This window comes from Pimephales promelas, chromosome 13, assembly GCF_988280905.1.
Source record: "Pimephales promelas chromosome 13, fPimPro1.hap1.1, whole genome shotgun sequence".
Classification (NCBI taxonomy): Eukaryota; Metazoa; Chordata; class Actinopteri; order Cypriniformes; family Leuciscidae; genus Pimephales; species Pimephales promelas.
Window position 1 is genome coordinate 32,476,807 of NC_142781.1, and position 23,342 is coordinate 32,500,148.

Below are 23,342 nucleotides of genomic sequence, written 5' to 3' on the forward strand. Positions count from 1 at the left end.
GACGTCATTAAATGTTCAGCAGCACACCTGGGAGGAGCTGCAGCTAATCTGAGTGAGAGACTCTAAATGCTACACACACGCACACACACACACTTATATATATAACTCTAGTCTGGAAGGAGGGCCATATCCATAATTGATGGTTGCTTTTTATTTGAGGTACCGTGGGACACGGGACTGCAGCCTAATTTGATGAGATATCGTTTTTTAAGGTTGTTACTTTGGTTTGACACGTCTGCTTTGAGCCGCCTGCCTCCCTCTCAACTCAAACAGCACTCCGCTCTGATGGAGGAATTAAAGATACATGTGAGAATAAATCTTACATGCAGGAGAGAACAGTGCAATACAGCATATAAAGGTGAATATGTGGGTGCATTTTGGTGGATGGGACCAAAAAAAAAAGGCCAACAATTCCTGAAAAAAATGGGAAAAGTCAAAGCAAAAGAAAAAATGGAGCTGTACATCAGGATATTAAATTCAAGCCAGCTATTTATTATTCATATTATTATTTGTGGGCTTGTTAATTAGTTAAAGAAATGATAAATTATGCGTGTGTGCTCATTATGATAATGGCATATGCAGAGCGAGAGTCTGTCGAGGGAGGGTTCAGACCTTGACTCCACGATCGCAGCATCTGAATGTCTGATATCTCACGCTTTATACAGTGCATAAAAATGCCAGGGTTTTATTACATTTTCAGAGGAGGCCAAAAAAACTGAGCTGTGTGCTGAATGGCTGCAAAGTCACTTAAAGGGATAGTTCACTCAAACATTGACACTCAGGGACTGTTTCAAACCTGTATGACTTTCTATCTTCTGTGGAACATAATGTTTTGAAAAAATTCCATACAATAGAAATCAAAGGGGGTTGTTTCTCAGAAGAAAGTCATTATGCAGATTTGGAACGAATAAAAGTATACGATAAAAACATTGTCATCTCTTTAAAGGAGTGGTTCACTTTAAAAAAAAACTTTTGCTAATAATTTACTCACCCCCGTGTCATCCAAGATGTCCATGTCTTTCTTTCTTCAGTCGAAATGAAAGTAAGGTTTTTGAGCTTATAAAACTTAAACTTTGTTATTTTTTTTTAAACCCTCATTCATCGTCTGGAATCGTTTAAAGCCCTTTGAACAGTTTGCAGTTTGCACTGAAACTGTCTTTTGGACCTTGAACCGTTTGGTTCCCACTGAAGTCCATTATATGGAGAAAAATCCTGGAATGTTTTCATCAAAAACCTTAATTTCTTTTCGACTGAAGAAAGAAAGACGTGGACATCTTGGTTGACATGGGGCTGGGTAAATTATCAGCAAAAGTTTTTTTTTAAAGTGAAGTACTCCTTTAAGTCTCGATAACTACTTTCACAGTAAAAATGCCCAAAATATACCACATATTAACCGATACAACAACTTGCTTTTATACATATTGATAAAAATGGAAATATGTTTTCAGTAAGATAGTAAGAGAATTAATGCTGTAATTTAGCAAATAATTTCTTTATCTGCTCAGATGGAGAGATGTCAAATTGGACAGGTGCTGAACAAAATAGCAACATTTCTTTCCTCATAATAATTTAAAAAAAACATGCCTTGTTTACAAATGACCTACAAAACATGGTGACAAATTTAAGAAAGCACTTTATGATATTCTAGTTTTTACATGTCTCAGGTCCCTCTATATGTGAGTCTATGCAATGTTTACTGAAAAAAAATCAGGGTTTTTTTCAATCTATAGTATGTTTGTGCCTGACTTTTCCTGTAAAGCAAACAAACATTGTGGCGTAGGGAAGATTTCAGAGACAGTCTGACTAAAAACCGGAAGAAAATCAAGATGTGAATTAAAAAATTGCTTTAGGCCTTTATATAAGAGCTTATATTTCCTTTCCTCTGGGACACACTTTACTGTCGGATTGCCCATCAATATTTAAGATTCAAAAATATGTTTGAAATCAGCCCTGTTGGGATTGAGGAAATCCTGTGTTTATCTCATAAAAACTACCTGCTTCAGATCCCAATCCAGCGAAGTTCTCAAATAACGCTCTCTTAAGGCTCACAAATGAATCGGTAGATAAACAAGCGTCTCTCTCGTGCATGTGCGGGGTTAGGATCTGCTCACCTCATGGGTTTACCAGCTCAACCACAACATAAACCCAAGCCCCAGAGCTCATCCTGCGGAGAAACATGCATTTATGAGCCACATAACCATATCAACTAACAGATGTCAGTGTGAATTTCATGTGATCTCGGTAATATCCCAGCTGTTTCTACACAGCAATGAAATTCAATTATAGTGTTGGTATTGTTAAAACTATTAACATTTTTGGTAATTGAAATAAAGTAGAAAGAAAAAAAGTAGAAAATATAAATAAGAGTGAAAAATACAGTACACCTCTCACATTTCAGCAAACATTTTAGTATCTTCTCAAGGGACAATACTATAGAAATGAAACTTGGATATAGTTTAGAGTAGTCATTGTGGTGCTTGTATAGCAGTATATATTTACTGTCCTCTGTAAAATAACTCAACATACAGACATTATTGTCAAAATAGCAAAAAACGATCAGTTTTTTACATAATTTTACACATTTGCAAGATGAAAACTAAAACCAGATTTAACCCACTCTCAGAAAAAAAGGTACAAAAGCTGTCACTGGGGCTGTACCTTTTCAAAAAGTAAACTTTTGCCCATTTCAGGTGCTAATATGTAAATTCCAGGTGCTAATATGTACATTTAAGTGCTAATACAGTATACATTTTAAGTGTTAAAATGTACATTTTAGGTACTAACATTTTAGGTGCTGCTAATATGTCCATTTTAGGTGCTAATATGTACATTGTAGGTGTTAATATGTACATTTTAAGTGCTAATATGTACATTTTAGATACTAATATGTCCATTTTAGGTGCTAATATGTCCACTTCAGGAGCTAATATGTCCATTTTAGATCCTAATATGTACATTTTAGGTGGTAATATGTACCACTAAGGTACCAATATGCAGCCTTTGGGTACAAAAGTGTACCTTTTGAAAAGGTACAGCCCCAGTGACAGCTTTTGTACCTTTTTTTCTGAGAGTGCATGCTCTTGGTGTTGCAAGCATGCTCTACAGTTTGAACTCCGGTAAAGCTTTGCAAATAGCTATGGGAAGTTTAAAAAAGGGCTTCTTTTTTTAACAGTAAAGACATTAACACAGTTAAGAAAAACATGTGCCAAAGTGCATTAAAGTGATTGTTCACCCAAGAATGAAAATTCCTTCATCATTTACTCACCCTCAAATCATACAGGTTTAGAACATGAGGGTAAGTTATTAGTAAATTATGACAGAATTTAAATTTTTGAGTGAAATGCACACTGAGTCTGAAATTCGCATCCGAAATTTTCGCACGTTAAAAAATAAATACGACCTCAAGTTATGTCAATCACGCTTGCACACTGCCTCCGAAACTTTCATCCGGTTAAATTTTCTGCGTTTTTCGCATCCGTAGCAAGCAGTTTGAATGGCGTTTTGACAATTCAGAGCCACTGAATCACGAATACGAAAAAATGGCAACGCAACGGCCTGGACTATCAGTCTTTACATAATTTTACACATTTGCATGCTGGAATCTAAAACCTGAAACTACAACTAGTAGCATATGCCTGTTGCTATAAATACAGATTTCACAAGTTATCACAAGTCACACAAAAAGTCGATATCATGAGCCCTTCATAAGGCCTCACGAAAGATGCTATTTAGCGCCCTGTAAATACATGTGAAGCCTGTGCTGAGGGTGTATAATGATGTTTACAACAGCTGTATTAAAACTGCATACGCTCACCTGTGTTAGCAGAGGCTAGTCCCTCTTCCCTTAGGCAGGTTATGGTTCTCGCTCACAGAATGGCCCCAGGCCTCGGTTCTAACACACTCATCCAGACATATCTCCTATCCCTCTACTGTCTGCCGCTCTTCATCTCCCTCTCGCTTGTGCTGTTTTCTTTATAACCAATTATACCTTCCTTTAAAGCTATTACCACTTGTTGTCTCGTCCTTTGACCACAGTGATCCCTTCAGATCAAGTAAATGGTTTTCAGCATGCTGATGGGTGCCATGATTACTGATAGTTACGTACATTATTCTGTATTGACGTATTTCAATAGTTGGAGTGGAACACACTTTTAAAAAGATTCCAAAAGGGGGTTTTCATGTCGATTTTTGGTTCCACAAAGAACCTTTCAGTCAACATTTCTTAAAATAACCATCTTAATAATCTGAAGAACTTTTTTCCACTTTATAAAATAACTTTTTGTGCATTGAAAAGGGTTCTATGGATGTTAAAGGTTCTTTATGGAGCAATAGATGCCAATATAGAACCTTTATTTTTTAAAATGCACTTTAGTTCACATTAAAGCCATTTGCCTCTATTACATAATAAGAGTCTTGCAAGAGACATTCTTATTTTAGACAGCAAACAAATTATACCAAAGCTAACACATATGGATAAAAACGTATGCACAAAACAGAATTTTCTTCCATATATGCACAATATGAAGTGTTTGTTTGCTAAAATGTTGATTATTAAATGTTTGAAGAATATCCAGCTTATGCAATATACTTATCCAGCTTATGCTTATGTAGAATATACAAAGCTTCTTATGAATATGGTGTCTGCTCTCTTGAAGTTTATCACAACACAAATATAACGCTTAAAACAGAATGAAATGACGCGCTCTTTCACAGATGTGCTGGGGTGTACTGTATGTGTGTCTTAGTTTGGAGGAAAAATGTTAAATTATCAAGTGAAAAGGGCAGTTGTGCATCTGTTGCACCCTAATTCATTTTTGAGCTTCTCGACCCACAGAAACCAGTCGCTTTGATCACTATATGCAAGAGTCATCTGCATAATAAAATAATAAAGAATTTTTTACATCCAGTTTATTTTACTTTATCCGCTTTTTAATTTGTTTATATTAATTTTATTTTTATTAGTGCTGTCAATCGATTTAAATTCTTAAAGGGATAGTTCATAACTTAGGTACATCTAATGCCATTTCAAACCTGTTTGTCTTTCTTTCTCCTTTGGAGCACAAAATAAGTTTTGAAAAATGTTTCAATTTTGTTTGGAGCCCACTTATTTTCAAAATATGTTATTTTGAGTTAAACAGGAGAATAAATCACTTTACTGTACAAACATAATGATGTTTTTCCCACTTGCTCATTAGTTCAGATCGGCTTTTTAGTCACAACACAAAATAGAATTAAAAAAATATCAAATTAATATAAACCAAGGTTGTTACAGACAACTAAAACTCAATGAAATTAAATAAAAAAAATTAATTCATTTCAGCTAATTGCCTACACATATTTTCACTCATTTTAATTTAGTTTAACTAAAATAAAAATGAATATAGACATACAAAAAACAACTAAAATGACAAGGAAACACAACAAAATTACTACTAAAATTGAAATATAAAATATAAAAAATGAGTCAAAATATAAAAAAAACTATGTTAGTATCCAAAATAAGACAAATATAAAAAAATAAAAAAACATTAAACATGTATATTTTACAACATTAATGTTTTTTAAAGAATATTTTGTTACCATTATTGTCCCTTTTCTAATGCACGAGTCCTTTGGGAATATAGTACGTAAAAACATTCATGCCTACTTGAAATACTTTGACATGTTGAAGCCGTGACAGTAGCAGCGCTTCGAATGCTGTTGCTATCAGTGACATAACCGCTCCACAGTTGTGTTGTGTTACGATCACACATGGCTTTAGGGGCGCAAGGCCTGACGGGTCACGATCCCGACGTCGCGCTCGTGGGGATCCGAGACGGAAAAACACACTCACTTCAGACGATATAGTCTTGTCTCTTGCCTTGCACTGGCGTATGATGCTAAAGGGCTAATCCACATATTAAAGCTAATTTATGGAGATCCGGTAAGCACTGCCTTTAAACATGCAGTCAAATTAATATTCAAATGTAATTCCTCACCTAAAGAAATAAAACATGCTAATGGCATACTAATTTAGTTGCAGCTGCTGTAGCTCAGAGGCTGATGGTCTGATTTCTCAAGGCCGAGTATTTAACTCCGCAGCCAGAGAGTAAAGAGAGAATTTTTCTTCCTGCTGCAAATGAATTAATAAACAGCAAGTACGTGTTTGTAGAAGCGTCGGTGTCGGTGGATGTAAACGTAGGCTGCTGGATGTATTCGAGACAGTTTGTTCATTACTACGTACGTCCTCTCGGGCCACAAAGGGTCACGTTTTAACTTCAACCTCGTCTCACGCAGGGAAACTATTTTTTATGCTAAGCTGATTTTAATTACGACTTATAGATGTGGATGAAAAAAGCAAAAGGCAACGAATGGTTCGGATTGGCTGGGAAGCTGCGCATTAGCCGTCACCACCTGTGGCTGTTTTCAGTAATGGCTTTTCATGCGGTTCCGCGTGCACGTCTAGGGGAGGATGAATAAAACAAACGAAAATATGAAAATATAGACATTGGTTTGTCATTGTGTGCTGTCCTCCAGGGGTGCAATCTGCATTTGCATATTCATACTTTTGACCGGATACATAAATAATTTCCTTCTCTCCAAAGGTTAGGACTCATTAAATAAAGTCCAGCAACTAAAGAGAATATTTTCTATTATTAATTGTTTTTTGTGACGCTGCATGGAGCTGTTATAATTTATAACTGACCTGAACTCGGCTTTCTAGTTTCCACCCGGTTTACCACTGAAAGCCAGTTCACCTTGGGCAATGACAATCTCCAGCTTAACCTCTCAAAGAGCTGCCACAGGGCAGTTCCTCCAGCCCAACAAACAGCTCCTCCTAGATCTTCCACAGGGAATTGACTCTGCACAAATGAATCAGACCACAGAATGAGTGCTTACTGAGCTCAGCCGGTTAAACAAACCATTTATGTGAAGCAGAAACAGATTGAGGGATGCTGATGTGGACAAATCGGATCAAGATCAGATTTAAAGGTGAGCCACGTGACATTTCTGCGCGATTGGGATGCTTTCGGAGAATGCATTTCGAGGTAGGAAGGCATCAAGGCACGTCCAAATCCAAAGTTAGCTTCTGTCTCCTGAAATACCTTCATCTCATCGATTTTTAAAGGCAGCACAGATGTATCCGTAGCTGCCTTTGATATCCCACAATCCTGTGCTTTCCATTCTGTGACAGTTAAAAAATGTAATTTGAGACTGAAAGTTTCGGTTGTTGGTCAGTTTCTGTGTAAATGTACGTTTTTGACCAACATTTTGACCCAGAAATTGAAGTAATTAGTTTAGTTATCACTAAAGCTCTCTCTATTTTGTGGTAGATCATTAAACCCTTACGATGCCTCAGAAATCAGTCTGAAATTAGTTTTGTAAGATCCCTTTGTGTCTTGAACGCTGTAAAATGCTGCCTCCGGCCTAATGGTTAGAGAGTCAGACTTGTAACCTGAAGGTTGCTGGGTCAATTCTCAAATCTCAGGACAAATGTAGGTGGGGGAGTGACATGGATGGGATAAATGCAGAGGACAAATTCCAAGTATGGGTTACCATTACTTTCAAAGTCATTGCCTGATAAGGAAGCAAAGCAACAAGTCCGCTGCCTAAGATTTCAGATGCAGTCGCCTCAAACTCGCGCCATTGGTTAAGCCAGCGTCACTGCATAAAATGACAATATTTTAACATAAAAAAGACACACTAAAGCAGTAAAGAAAGGTGACTAACCTGTGCTTTTCAGGGTTGATCCTCAACAACACCTTACCTGGATCAAACAATCTGGATCAAAATTTAGTTGCAAGTTAACAATAATGCATGCAAATGTATCTATCTGCATGCAATCTATCTGTCTATCTATCTATCTGTCTGTCTGTCTGTCTGTCTGTTTATCTATCTATCTATCTATCTATCTATCTATCTATCTTTCTGTCTATCTTTCTGTCTGTCTGTCTGTCTGTCTGTCTGTCTGTCTGTCTATCTCACCATCATTACTCCAGACTTAAGTATCACATGATCATTCAGAAATAGTGATTTGCTGTTCAAGAAAAAAAATATTATGAAATGTATTTTAAATTGAAATATTGTGAAACATTAGAAATGTCTTTACTGTCACCTTCAATCAATTTAATACATCCTTGCTGATTAAAAGTACTAATTTTCAAAAAGTACTATTCAAACGTTTAAACAGTGTATGTGTATATTGATTACTTTTCAGCTTAAAGGTGGATATATTCAATTATTACCAAAATAACAGACCAATCCCGATGGTTCAAATGGTTGGGGAAGCCGGAGGTTTCTGGCAAAGTAGAAATATCTGAAAGAGAAAAAATATGTCTTTACTTCACTGAAAAGAGCATCATAAACAGACAGCAACAAAACCACCTCGTGGTTACCATCCCATAATCACAATGACAAGAGAATCACCACAAAATAACAGACCCACTTAAGCAAGATATTTGCTTCAAGGCCTTGTCAACAAATAAGATTGAAGCATTTAGCCATTTAGTGGCGCTATGCACAGAAACCAGTATTAAACACCAAAGAACGAAGCATCTGGAAAAACAGGACTGCTTGAAATAAGATGTTAAATAAATTTTTGAAGGGTACAAATTCAGCTTATGTTGAGTGAAATAACGTCTGACAAGTGAGTGACGTGTGCGCTCAACATGTTTCTATGTCCATTGCTGTCTCTGTGTTTTAAATATATTTGTTGATTTCAGGGCGAATAGTGACGGTAAATCAACTTGGTCCAGGCGCTTTAATCATAATTAATTACCTCCCAGTTTCTGTGTCTCGAAAATAAAGTTGTGCAATATTTATTAAATCACACCAAAAAAATTGAATGTTGAGTGGGGGAAAAAATCCTTGAAATTTTCATCAAACGTATTCTAATCAGGCAGTCGTCAGGTCAGCTAATGAGATGGCAGGAGTGAGGGCCTGACACTGCAGGCTCTGCCAAATGACTACCTCCCTCCCTCTCTCTCTCTCTCTCTCTCCTTCTATCAGTCCGTATCGCTCTCTCTCGCTCTCTCGCACGCTTTCATCATCACTGAAGCTCATTAGTCCATCTTTCAGGCTTCCATTTGATTATAGTTTCACTTTTTAAAAGTGAAAAATATTTCACTCATTTACTCTCATTAGTCCTCAAGGTCATCGTTTGAAGCCGCTCCTGTCAATGTAAGATAAATCGACCCTTCGCATCCTCTCCCTCTCTGCGTATCTCCTTCAACGCTTCAGAAACCTCTCTCGCTGTCCTTTTGCTCCAAAGTTACACCTCTGTAATCATCTCTTCCTCTCGTCCCTCCGTTTCGCTCACACCAATCAGAAACTAGCGGAAAGGTAAAGAGGAAGTCAAAGACACAGAACAAAGTGATAAAGTGAGAGAGACTTGCTAAGCATACTACTCTTACTATTTCTGCCATATAAAGATATATCACAACTAGTATGAGTAGTATGCTGTATCCAAATTCAGCCAGAATTTAATGGATTTCATTGCATATATATATATATATATATATAGCCTATACAATAGCCTACAAGATTGGTTTCATGTTTCTGAAAGAAGTCGAAAGTCGATTATGCGAATATTCAGTAATATTGTTACAATTTAAAAAATCTGTTTTCTATTTGAATATATTTTAAAATATCATTTATTCCTGTGACCAAAGCTGAATTTTCAGCATGATTACATGAAACATTAATATTATTATCAATGTTGAAAAAGTTGTGCTGCTTCATATTTTTATGAAAATAATTTTTTTTCTGGATGCTTTGATAAATAAAAAGTTCATAAGAACAGTGTTTATTTGAAATAAAAATCTTTTACATAACATTATAAATGTCTTTAGTGTCATGTTTGATCAATTTAATGTAAAAAAGATCTTACTGACCTCAAACTTTTGAACTATACAGTACATATACTTACAATAGATGGTATAAAATAAAAATAATTATTATTATATTAACTATTGTCCTAAAGTTTGGGGTCTGTGAGATTTTTTAAAATAATTTAAAACTTAAAAAAAAAGATTTATTTAAAATAAATTCTGTTTAAACTTTCATTCATCAAGGAACTCTGAAAAAAATTGGCAGTTCAATACAAACAGAAAAAGTAATAGACTGAATAATCATAATACAAAGTCTGACAGACTACGTGAGTGTGTGTTTCTGCTAAGCTCCTGTGTAAATGTATGTGTTTGTGTGTCTTTAGTTGTAAACGTGGCGTGTGATTGAGGCCTAAGGCTGACTGCAGAAATTAAAGCACAATCGATATTGACTGATGTTTCTTCCCCTGGTCTCCACCAGTCACTCTGCGTGTGTGTGTGTGTGCTGTCATACTCTCATTAGTGCGGGTGTTTCGGGGATTAGCAACTTCTGTATTAATTGCTAATTGCTCTTAATGACATTTAATGGCTGTCAGTCAGTCAAAGTCCCACCCCTCAGCCTGTCAATCAATCTCGTGCAGCCAGAGCTTCAGACTGACGGACTCCATCACAGCTTTCATTGGCTAAGGCCCGCCCAGAGGCCATCTGACTGATATGTAAAGCAACCAATCACAGTTCTTTTTGTTCTACGTCATGTAAATGTAACGTCGACGTCTCTACAATAACAGACCGGTGAGTAAAACTCTTGGACGCGTTTTAAAGAGTCGAAGCAGTGAACTTGTGTACATTTTTCTTTTTTCAATTAAATTTGACTCACTTGTATATTTTAAATTAAAATTATAAATCTTCTGCACTTATACATTTTCATATTTTCATTACGACACAATTTCATTGGTTTATTAAGCCATTTAGGGTAACACTTTAAAATAAGGTCTCATTAGTGAATAAACTAACACAAACTAACAATGAGCAATACATTTGTTAGAGTATTTATTCATCTTTTTTAATGTTAGTTAATGAAAATATAGATAAGATAATACTTTATTGTCTGTTACACAAGGGTTACATTTGTGTGTGCGTGTGTATGTTCTGAAGCTCCGCCCCTGACCAGGGTCTCAACCTCATATTTAAAATATCAGACAAAGTGCTGTGATGTCACAAAGCATCAGTGTCCAGCAAACTCCCTGTGTGTGTTTGTGTGTGTGTAAATGTGTAAGAGAAAGAGCTTAACTGAACCCTTTTTCCTGTTATGCACTCTTTTCTTCTCTTCCTCCATCTTCCTGTCACTCTTCGCTGTGTCCCATCCTTTCCAGCCTCCCTGTCTCTCGGTGTCTTTAAGCTGCTGAATGTAGGTTGCTCTGCACAATCTATAGGCCTCAGGGATACAGCAGAGAAGAGAGAGAGAGAGAGAGAGAGAGAGAGGGGCACTCAGTCAGTGTCTGCAGATGAACACGGTGCCCAGAGCGAGACAAACAGGAAGCTCATCGAGCATCTCGAACCCTGACAGCACAATCAGCCTGACACTGCAGCCATCCACCACACACGTTTATTTTTTCATTTGGAGTCCAGTCCATGTGAGGACACACACAGACACACCGGACATTACATACTAAACCTATCCCTACCCGTAAATTAAAACTTTTTTTTTGAAAAGAACCCTATTTTAAACGATTGAAGAATATTTTTTACAAATAAAGATTCAAGAAAAAAGAAAACAGTTATATAGTAAGAATATGCTTTACAAGAAAGTTGTATTTCATTGTTACACTGCCGTTTCTTTGTAATTATAACATTTACAGGAAATTTCTATTTTATTTTTAACAGTTTTTATTAATTTCTATTAAACCATGTAGCATTTTCTACTACAGCACATGTTGGGCCAAATCTAAATTTACAGGAAATTTATGAGTGGAAATTGTTGCAAAGTATACACGTTTTTTTTTTCATTACGTTTTTTTTTAGATTTAGTTGACCTGAAGCAAGGAACAAATTTGTGTGCACACAAACTTGACGTTTAGCTATATAAATGAGGACATATCATAGACTTCTGTTATTTGTACACAAAACTAATTATGAACATTACGCACACTTTTAGTTCCCTTAATTAAAACATCTAAATGAGGACATTTCATAATGAAATTGGTGTATACAATTTTCACTAAGAAATAGCTTGTTAATTTTACAAATAATTACTAAGAAAGAGCAAATAACATTGAATTAAGCATCACATTTTGAAGTAGCATAAATGTAAAATTTGTTTTATTTACGTTTTTTTTCGTCATCAACGCAGTTTGTTAGCTTTAACTTCTGTACAAATGTGTACCAAAAGTACACATATGCAAACTAGCTATCTAAATAAAGATATTGCAATGGTTACCAAAACTTTAACCAATAATATCTCAAGAACCCTAAAACATTTAACTTTATTTATGTATTGCAACTGAGGATGTCCCTAAGGATGGTTTTCATTTTTAGCAAACAATTTTGTTAAGAGGTAGCTATAGGTAAACCGTATGTTAATATATATATACATACATATATACAGTATATGTGTGTACGGCAAATGAGGAAGGAGGCAATGTTAACTTCTGTTGTTTTTAAATAAAGCCGAATACAGACTATCCCAAACCCTAAAAGAAACCACCAAGTACAGCTAAACCCGACCTGCACACAAGTACTGTGTTAACAAAGACACACTCTCATCCATCTTAACACATTAACTCATAGTTAAACTGATCCTGTCTAAGGAAACGTTCAGAAACTGATATAAGGACCCCTGACTCTCACACATGCACACACCGGCCTCAGACTGAGAGCAAGGACTGCGGTGTGGCAAAAATTTCAAAAGGATGAAGTGAGTGAGTGATTGTGAGTGAGTGAGTGTGTGTGTGTGTGTGTGTACATTTGGAGGTGGGGTCTGGGGGGAGTGTGTGTGTGTGTGTGTTTGGGGCGGGGTGGGGGGAATGGTGTCAGCTGCACAGGCAGCAGAAAGCAACATCTTAATAAAACAGCCCGAGGCAAAATCCCATTAAAGACTTCACAGAGCAGCCAGGTACACACACACACACACACACACACACAATATACAATACATCTGTCTGTCTTTGTGTATGACAGTGTGTGAATTCATTTGGACTGTGTGTGTGTGTGTGTTTGTGTAGGGTTACAGACCTCACTGCGACCTCACTATGCGTTCAGAGAATACCAATAAGAAAGAACAATTCTTTGATGTATTTTGTGTGTTGGTGAGAGATAGAAAAACTTTTTCTTCAGTGCGCGTACATTTTTTTTGGACAGCCGGATTGTTCAATATTTCACTATATTTACCTTTACAACAAGTCATAGAGGGAGACAGTTCTGTGAAAGCAGCATTCTGGCCAAACACACACACACACACCGTTTACAAATGTACCATTAGCATTTTATGTATGGGAGGCAGATGAGAGAGAGAGAGAGAGAGAGAGAGAGAGAGAGAGAGAGAGAGAGAGAGAGAGAGAGAGAGAGAGAGAGAGAGAGAGCGAGAGAGAGCGAGAGAGAGAGAGAGAGAGAGAGGAACATTAGCACAGTTAAAAACATCCAAATCTGTCAGAGCGCAAATGGGATGTCGGTAGGGAGGGGGGAAAAAAGAGACAGACGCAGAAGTTAAAACTCTCTGGCTTTTTCTGCCCAAACGCAGAACTTCACGTTTTTGTAAACTATTGTTATGACAGCATGTCACTTCGGTTTGAGCGTCATCGGTAGCGCGCGGCGCGGGCTGAGCAGGGCGGTGAAGCGATCTTTAGCGAGACCCTAAGGCTATTGTCATAAAGCTCAACGGCGCTAACAGCCAACTCTAATTCACTTGTCAACTGCCTGATAAAATACTGCACAAATGCCATTTTAACTGAAGCAGCTAATAGGGAAGTTTATATGTCTTCTAGTGCCGCGCGTGCGTGAGAGTCTTCAGTTCACACTAGTCGTCATCATTCATAAAGCGTATTAGAATAATCATGCAGAAATGAATCCTCTGCATTATCTGGTTAAGTTGGCTCGTTTAAATCGCCTGTTAACCCTTGTAATCCAGACAGCCAAGGAGTCCTGACCCGCGCGTTAGACTTTGAAAGCTAAACTAAACCTTTAATCTGAGTCGAGATACGTTAAGAGCTGCTATTGACTCCGGCGCTAATGAACACGGCTCTGCAAACAACTACAGAATTGGCTGCACTGAATTTCAAACTTGCCAACAAAAAGATTAGTAAAATAGCCAACACGTTTACAGGCCTACGTGAGTGAGGCGTTTAAGTCAAATGAAAGAATCGTAGGGAGGATGTATCCTATTGGTGTTTATCTGCACCCGGAGGCAGGAAGAGAATCGTGTCTCGTTATTTCAGTCAGTTAAATATGTGAACACTTATTCTTAATATATTAATCAATAAGTTTGAATTCTGAACTACAGCCTACAGAGGAAGACTGTTGAAACACTGGGGTGTAACACAGGCTACATAAACATGGTACAGGTATCTGACATGGTATTTAATGATCACTAGGCTATGCAAATACCATCCACAAAAACAATCAAATGGAGCTAACTTATATTCAACAGAATAACTGAGATAGGAAATAGGGACACTTGGATCTAGACACAACTGTAGGCTTACTACCATATTGGAGTAATATGAGGTAGTAGACTATTTATCAAAGTAACTTTGTCGTCATACTTTACAAATAGTAGTGCTTTTTTACACCAAGATTCTTAAACATTGTAGTAGGCTATTAGCCTACAATAGCAAAAATCTCAAAAGTAACAAAACATGACATTATCATGTTGCAATGTCATCAGAAACATTGCAATGCTGTAGATTTGTATCAGGGTAATCTACAGACAAAACATGAATCTACTTAGATTCGAAATCCAAATCTACTTAAAGGGATTACAATAGTAGGCCTTCCACAGTACTTTTCGTTAGAGCCCAGTTGGTTTGATCACAGTGTGCTCGTAACGCCCCCTACTGGCGCGAACCGCAGCTCTGGTATAATTAAACTCGCGCAGCTTCCGGGTTAGAAGAGCGCGCCAAGGCTCGAGACAGGTGAGGCCCGGTGAAGCTCAGCTCACAGTGGCGCGAAGCCCGAGGAGGACGCGCCGCACTGATGCCGTTTCTACCGTTCAGAACTGGTGTAGAGACAATTTACCGGGAAGTCCACCAGCAGAACTGGTAAACAAGTTAATGAACGTGGAGAAAACGTGCGCGCACACGCGCGACCGGTCAGTATTACTGTGGCAACAGCGACATCTGCTGAGAACTGATCACTCTCCCTTTACCATAGTTCCCGCCAAAACACTATATACCTTTACTATAAGAAAAACTGAAGTAATTTAGTATGATTCAAGACTATCATAAAAAATATACGTTTTGAAATATAAAATGATAAACATTTTGAAATCTTATAGGCTAATGTTGAAGGGAGATTAAATCACATTAACCTTACAGGTCAATACAGCATTTCAGTTATGCTAAATTACACCATACAGGAGGATCAGGAGAACATGCCCTACTCATTACTGTTATATGTCTGAACACCATGAAGCCATTCTTTCAGCAATTAAGCTATTAAATAATATTAATAATAGTAATTAATAAGTAATATATTATTATTGTCCTCTTTCTAACTTATGTGTTATCGTATTGTTTTTTGTCATTTTACTATTTGTTTGTTTGAGCTAGATGTGAAACAGTGGCTGTATTTCTGAGCCAAATTTCCCTCTAGGGAATAAATTAAATATCTTGACAATAGAGAATAGCCTACCTTAATTCCTTAGAACCAGAAAAATTCAAAATCAGCTGTTAAGATTTGCATCAATTAGACTACATATCTTTAATTCAAATATATTTACAAATTATATTGCATACTTTCTCTACTGTGCTTGTGGCACATGGTAAAACAAACATTTTCTGTGGGGTTTAAATCCCAGGTCTATCTCTTCAAATTGAATCACAAGAATGCACAACCAAAATACCAGACAAAAATACTTTCTCAAAATTATATCTCTGTTAAGTGAATGGGCCCTTTGTGAGAAGTGATTTAGTTACTTTTATTTACAACGACCCTTCGAAGAACACCCTTCATGCAGTGCTTTAAAGGGCACAAAACTGCCCAAAACTCCCAGAATATAACATACAATCATTGATCATCGGCTGCTAGTTAAGTTAGTTAGTTAAGCTAATTGTAAAGTAGTTTGTATTATACATTTATCTTATCTCAATATAATATTTCATCATGGCACTTTAAAGATGCAAAATAATAATATTAGTAAAATTATACCATATTGATCTTGGCGTGGACAGCATTTCGCTGGACGGTCATCAGTGTCCTAATGCAAAATGTATCAAGGTCCAAATTCATCTTCGAGAGACTGATTTGCAGCATAATTTGGAAGGCATTGTCCATTTGCGCACACTTCTGCTGTTGTGAAGAAACTTTCATTAATATATACATAAATTCTCAAAATTCACAGTAATTCAGTGTAACCGAGCGACCTCCTTATAAACCTGCAGTGAATTTAGTTCCTGAAACCAAGAGCCACTTTAAAAAGATTAATTTGATAAAATTGTGTGTTCATGAAGATTTACATCTGAGATGTGTCAGATATGTGATGTGTACATGTGTGTGTTAAAATGAGTTGTGTGTAACATACACACATGTATGTTGTTTTGATTGTATGAGATGCTAAAGAGTGACTTTCCTGTTCGGTGACTTTCCTGTTCGGTGTTTCCCGTTCGCGTGCATGTTCTGGCTGGTGTGTGTGTGTGTTTGAGTAATGGTACCTGTCTGGAATGATTGACTCTCAGGAGACAGATGAGTGGTGTCAGGCTGTCAGCGTGAACTCTATCACACCAGCGCGTCTCTTTCAGACGCAGAGAACAGAGAGGAGAGACAGACAGACTGAAGGAGTGCAGTTCTGTCTCTCTGTTTGCATTTCGCTCTGCTCGCGATCTTTTCCCTCCAGCCCTGCACATTAAACAATTTACCCAAACTTTCCTCGCAGTGCCGGAGCGAACACAGGCACTAAATGTTTTAGCTCGACAGTAAACAGGATCTCAGATCAGATTTTAAACTCATTTAAATTCACATTCTGCACTTGCTCTGTGTGCCAGGCACTAATAATATGCTAAAAAAACATCAGATATTCAAAACAGCTCAAAACACTTTCAAAATTATTCATTTCTGACAGCGAGAAAACAAAGCCTCTGAAGAGCAATGACAGCGGATGGAGGGATGAACTCGAGAGATCATGGGGAGGTGTAGGCCGGGCGATGAGGGGTGAACGGTCAGAAGGCCCGGAGCAGAAGACATGACTGAAGAGAACCGTCTCAATAGAGGGTACGGACGGGTCAGAACCACAGGGTCGTTCACAGAGGGAAAGAGAGAATGCTTTTATTATTTTTAATACTTCTGGCACCTAATTATTTTCTGTCACTGTTTTTTGTGTGTAATGATTCTTGTATGTATATGATAATTGTATGTAAAACAATCATGCCAGAAAAATACTTTGAGAACAAAAGGTGCATTAATCGGAGAATGGATGGATAAATCGAGCTATAGATAAACAGAACAACAGACAGAGATAAATAAAAAGGGGGGAAACTTTGTTACAACAAATGTATGCAGTGGATCGATGAATAGACAGACACACAAATAGATAGATAGATAGATAGATAGATAGATAGATAGATAGATAGATAGATAGATAGATAGATAGATAGATAGATAGATAGATAGATAGATAGATAGATAGATAGATAGATAGATAGATAGATAGATACAGTATATAGATAGATAGATAGATAGATAGATAGATAGATAGATAGATAGATAGATAGATAGATAGATAGATAGATAGATAGATAGATAGATAGATAAACACAGAGAGACAAATAGATGAACAGACAGAAAAATAGATAGATAGATAGATAGATAGATAGATAGATAAACACAGAGAGACAAATAGATGAACAGACAGAAAAATCGATAGATAGATAGATAGATAGATAGATAGATAGATAGATAGATAGATAGATAGATAGATAGATAGATAGATAGATAGATAGATAGATAAAATGACAAACAGGGATAAACAAAAAGGGGAACTTAAAAGTTGTAGCTTGTATAACGGATGGATGGATGGATGGATGGATGGATGGATGGATGGATGAACAGAGACAGACAGACAAAGAGATGAACAGACAGACAGATAGATAGATGAACAGACAGACAGACAGACAGACAGACCGATAGATAGATAGATAGATAGATAGATAGATAGATAGATAAACACAGACAGACAGACAAATAGATGAACAGACAGACAGACAAATAGATAGATAGATAGATAGATAGATAGATAGATAGATAGATAGATAGATAGATAGATAGATAGATAGATAGATAAAATGACAAACAGAGATAAACAAAAGGGGGAACTTAAGGGGAAGTTGTAGCTTGTATAACGGATGGATGGATGGATGGATGGATGGATGGATGAACAGAGAAAGACAGACAAAGAGATGAACAGACAGACAGATAGATAGATGAACAGACAGACAGATAGATAGATAGATAGATAGATGAACAGACAGATAGATAGATAGATAGACAGATAGATAGATAGATAGATAGATAGATAGATAGATAGATAGATAGATAGATAGATAGATAGATAGATAGATAGATAGATAGATAGATAGATAGATAGATAGATAGACAAACAGGGATAAACAAAAAGGGGAACTTAAAAGTTGTAGCTTGTATAACGGATGGATGGATGAACAGGGACAGACAGACAAAGAGATGAACAGACAGACAGACAGACAGACAGATATAGACCATTTCACAAGATGTAAACAACATTGGTCCAGAAGCACTTCCTGTTTCAGTTTTTTAACACTACATAAAAGCTGGGATAAAATACAACCAACAGAACATTTAAAACTGAATCAAAAAGTTAAACAAACATCTTTAAGATGTTTTCTTTACATGTGAAATAAAGAAAACAGTTACAAACTGAAACAGGAAGTGCTTCTGGACCGGTGTTGTTTACATCTTGTGAAATGGTCTATATAGATTAGATAGATAGATAGATAGATAGATGGATAGATAGATAGATAGATAGATAGATAGATAGATAGATAGATAGATAGATAGATAGATAGATAGATAGATAGATAGATAGATAGATAAACACAGACAGACAAATAGATGAACAGACAGACAGACGGACGGACGGATGGATGGATAGATGGATAAAATGACAAGCAGAGATAAACAAAAAGGGGGAACTTAAATGTTGTAGCTTGTATAACGGATGGATGGATGGATGGATGGATGGATGGATGGATGGATGGATGGATAGATATTCCAGTTTATTTCCAGGTTTGAATAATAATAATATAAAATCCCCCATTTCCACTTGGTCTCAGACTTTTGGATCCCACTGTATAATGTGACTTCTAAAGGCAGACAGAGAAATGGAGAAAATGTGGGGAACATAGGAAGGGTTTTGAGTTAACAGAGAACAGCAAGGTTACAGGAGTGATCGAGAAGTGTATTTGAGAGCTAAAGTGCGTGTGTGTGAGTGTGTGTGTGAGAGAGAGAGCAGCTCTGAGACTAATTAAACGAGCAGAAGGCAGAGAGTGTTCTGAAGAGTGTTCTGCCATCGCTGGGCCGGGACTGAGGTAATGATGGAAAAAAGGATTTAGTCTATCCACCATCGCTCCAACCTCTCCTCCCTTTCCCTCGTTATTGAGCAGGTGTCCGTGTCCCAGCACAGTGTGTATGTGCGTGTGTGTGTCCCGACGGAGGCTTTCACAGCTCTCGGCTCTTGTGACTGTATCTCTATCTGGGGCTCAAACTCCCATTTACTGACAGATACTGTATGTACAACATAAACCAAAACCAACTGGCAATCCACACACAAAATCATCTCAAGCAGTGCTACTGGGGAAGCTACTTTGATTGCGATTTCACACTAAAGCTTTAGATGCAGGCTTCAGGTTTGGATGGTTGAGAAAACGTTTTTCTGAACTTGTAAAAACTTTTGAACTCTGGTATAGTTTACAGATGGAAACTGTGGAAATGCACCACTATTATGACCATTTGCTTAATTGCATGTTCCAGGCCACACATTTTACTATAATAAGGCTTTTCTGAAAGCTGAAAATGTCAAATAAATTGCCATCTTGCAATACAGAAAAATGCTAGTGCGGGTAATGTTCTTGTGGTAAAACCAAAGCTGCAAAACATGAATAAAACAATAAAACACTGACATCTCGTCCTGAGGGGTTACCTAGTAAAAAAGCTTGTACTAGTATTCATGGTGGCACTCAGTGGTACAATAGGGACCAGGGGGTGGAATCAAGCCCAGGACCAAGACACTGAACCAAATATGGAAAAATATTTGCCAGGCCACAAGCTACTCATAATATCAGTAGCCTACACTCTTAGAAAAAAAGGGTTCATTAGAGTTCTTTACTCAACTCTAAAAAACCTTTTATGCTAAAAAAGGTTTTATAATGACAGGAAAGAACCCTTTTGGCACAAAGGTTCTTTATAGGCTATTATTCATTCATATATTACATTATTCTGCAATATTTTGTAGTTGTAATTAAATTATTGTTTATTAAACTGTTAAAAGTAACTTAATATCACATTTTAATCATGCTGATTTCTGGAGGAGAAAAACTGAAATGGCATTCTTCGTTTGATACTGATTAACTAACTACATGAAATAATATAAATATACATTTTCTAACCCCCATATCTTGAATTTTGTGATCTTTGACATGCATTCATAAATACATCTTAGGGTCTTGATATTTGTCAATAATTTGAAATATTTAATTTAATTTAATTTAATAATGAATGAACCCAAAAGGTTCCATATAGAACCTTTTTCCTGGTTCTGTATAGAACCTTTTAGGGGTTCCAAATACATAGCTCTGATAGAACCTTTTAAGGTTCTACATAGAACCTTTTGTTCTAAGAGTGTATTTAAATATAAAATTGCTTTTCCACTGTTGGGCCGATTGGGTCTAAAAATGGCAAGGAGCGATCCCAGATATATTTCCAATTGAGCTTGGTTCGGCACGGCATGATTACAAACCGGTCTTGACCCTGAATTCTCAGCACGGTTGTCTACTGTTTAACAAGAAATGTTTCTTGAGCAGCAAAGTGACGTAAAAAACAAACAAAAACAAATTAAGAAGTCTCCACTGCTAACCAAGACCATTTATTTGCTCAAAAATACAGTAAAATAGTAATATTGTAAAATATTATTACAATTTAAAGTGCCCCTGTTATGCTATTTTAAATGTAATAAAAAGGTCTCCTATAACAGGTTTGCATACATGTATCAAAAGTAAAAAAACAACAACAACTTTGTTTTCTCATATACATTTCACATCACTTAATTTCTCAAAGACTCCAAAGGCCCTGATATACTTGAAGTGAAATCGAAGAACAAACTGATGTGACGTAATTTCAAACAAAATCAGGCCAAAATGAAGATCGATTGGAATTCATTTTGGGAGTTCAAAACAACTTGTCAGGGAACTTTCCAGAAAAAAGTTCTCTCCGGCTGGTAAACACCTATTTACAATATTCTTCAAAACGCCGCTCTCAGAGTCAGCAGTGTGTGCGGCATCGGATGTTCGCTAACAGTATATCGCTGCTCGCGTATTTCAAACTTCTTTTTACCACAGGTAGCCAGTGAAGTTCGTGAAGCAGAGGAGTGATGTGGGCCTATAGTAGAGGTGAGAACTCTCGCTGTGGAGTTTTGAACATTCTGTACCCTAGCAATACGTTTTTTTGGGAAGACCCAGAAATAAGGCATTATTACAATAGTCCAGGCGTGATGTGATTAATGCATGAATTAAGGTTTCAGCATCAACCATAGAAGCAATCGTCTCTAAAGGTAATACAGCTATTGTATCGCTGTGGTCATTTTAACCACTGACTCTTCACATCTTCTGGAAGTGTTTACAAAGAGAATTTGCTTTTGCAGAGCAGAAAACAGTGTCTTCTCGACATGTACACAATACAAACCAGCTACAGTATTTGAGGGCGGGTCAAAGACGCTCTTCGCCTGCAGCCAATGAAGACCACAGGCGGGCATTATGCAAATGTGTTACATTGTTGCGTATGAATGTACAGAGGACTGGAATTACTGACGACCTGTTTCAGCAGTTCAGAATCTATTCTTTCTTTCGAGAGAATATAAATGTATCTTGCACTTTGATCTTTAAAACTTTGCGGACCTTTTTCATTCATAAACAGATATTACACACTGCATGAAAGGTAATATCTGAACAAGGGGCACTTTAAAAAAAACTATTTTCTGTCTACCTATATTTTAAAATGCAATTTATTCCTGTGATCAAAGCTGAATTTTCAGCATCATTACTCATTGTCACATTAATTCTAATTTGCTGATTTGCTGCTCAAGAAACATTTCTGATTATTATTTGTGAAAACATTTGCGCTGCTTCATATTTTATTGGAAACCGTGATACTTGATGAATAAAAAGTTCAAACACTTTGCAACCTACTAAAGTGAGGACTATATATACACACACACACACACACACACACACAAATACCTGTTATCATAACCAATTAATTTATGTGGAAAATGACAGAAATATCCAATAGATTTGGCTGTTTTTGAAAAGGGGAACATGTCTACACATGAATACACACAATGAATAATATAAGCTCTAATAAGACAGTGGAATCAAGGAATTCAGTGACAACATGATAAGAGAAGCCTGTGGAAACCTACATCTAAACATGCGTACGTCTGGAGCAGATCTTGTTTCGCAGATTATATTACAGGTAAAATAAAAAAAAAATAAAAATCCAGTCTCTTATCACCTTGTCACTGAACTGCTTGTATTCACAGTCTTCTTTTAGCATATTTTATTCACCTGACTGGTGAAATGAAAAAGCAGTTGCTTTTTTAGCCTTATTTGTGCTATAAAACAAAAACAACTTTTTGTTTGTCTTTTTAAAAATAGCTAAATCTATCAGCAAGTTTTCCTAATTTACCCAACTTTGACTCTTCTAAAAGTTTTTTTTTTCCTGAAAACAAAATAAAAAAAAGCAGATCAAACCATACCTTACAGCTCAAGTGCAGCACTTTCCTCTTGGCTTTGGTTTCCAAATGATACAACGATGATGAACGATTACTGCAAGAGAATAATTTGGCATATATTACTTCAATTTTTGTAATAAACAACAAAAAATGTAAATATTAACCAGTTACTAACCACAGGAGTAGATCTTCCTCAGAAGCTCTCATTGAAGAAGCCTGGGAAGTTGACTTTGTTTTCTGGCGGACTGATAATCAGTGTTGTGCAAGTTACTTCCAAACTGTAATACATTAGGTATTACTTGTTACTTTTATTTAAAAGTAATTCATTACCTTACAATATTACTGTCTCA

At 36.7% G+C, this 23,342-nt stretch overlaps 1 protein-coding gene across 8 annotated transcripts in view; it reads right to left on the reverse strand.

The window, feature by feature from the left end:
* Positions 1–23,245, reverse strand: part of tfap2d (transcription factor AP-2 delta (activating enhancer binding protein 2 delta)) — a 94,946-nt gene extending 71,701 nt beyond the window's left edge. For 3 of the 8 annotated variants that reach the window (XM_039647818.2, XM_089118900.1, XM_039647816.2), the window contains exons 1-6: positions 23,168–23,245; positions 23,017–23,086; positions 11,098–11,233; positions 8,226–8,296; positions 6,686–6,842; positions 1,995–2,164 (exon numbers count right to left, since the gene is read on the reverse strand). The gene's annotated coding sequence lies outside the window, so the exon portion shown is untranslated. Of the gene's footprint in view, positions 1–1,994; positions 2,165–6,685; positions 6,843–8,225; positions 8,297–11,097; positions 11,242–23,016; positions 23,087–23,167 lie in introns of all 8 variants that reach the window. The other 5 variants (XM_089118898.1, XM_089118899.1, XM_089118897.1 and 2 more) reach the window with 5 other exon arrangements.
* Between the last annotated feature and the right edge of the window lie 97 nt (positions 23,246–23,342).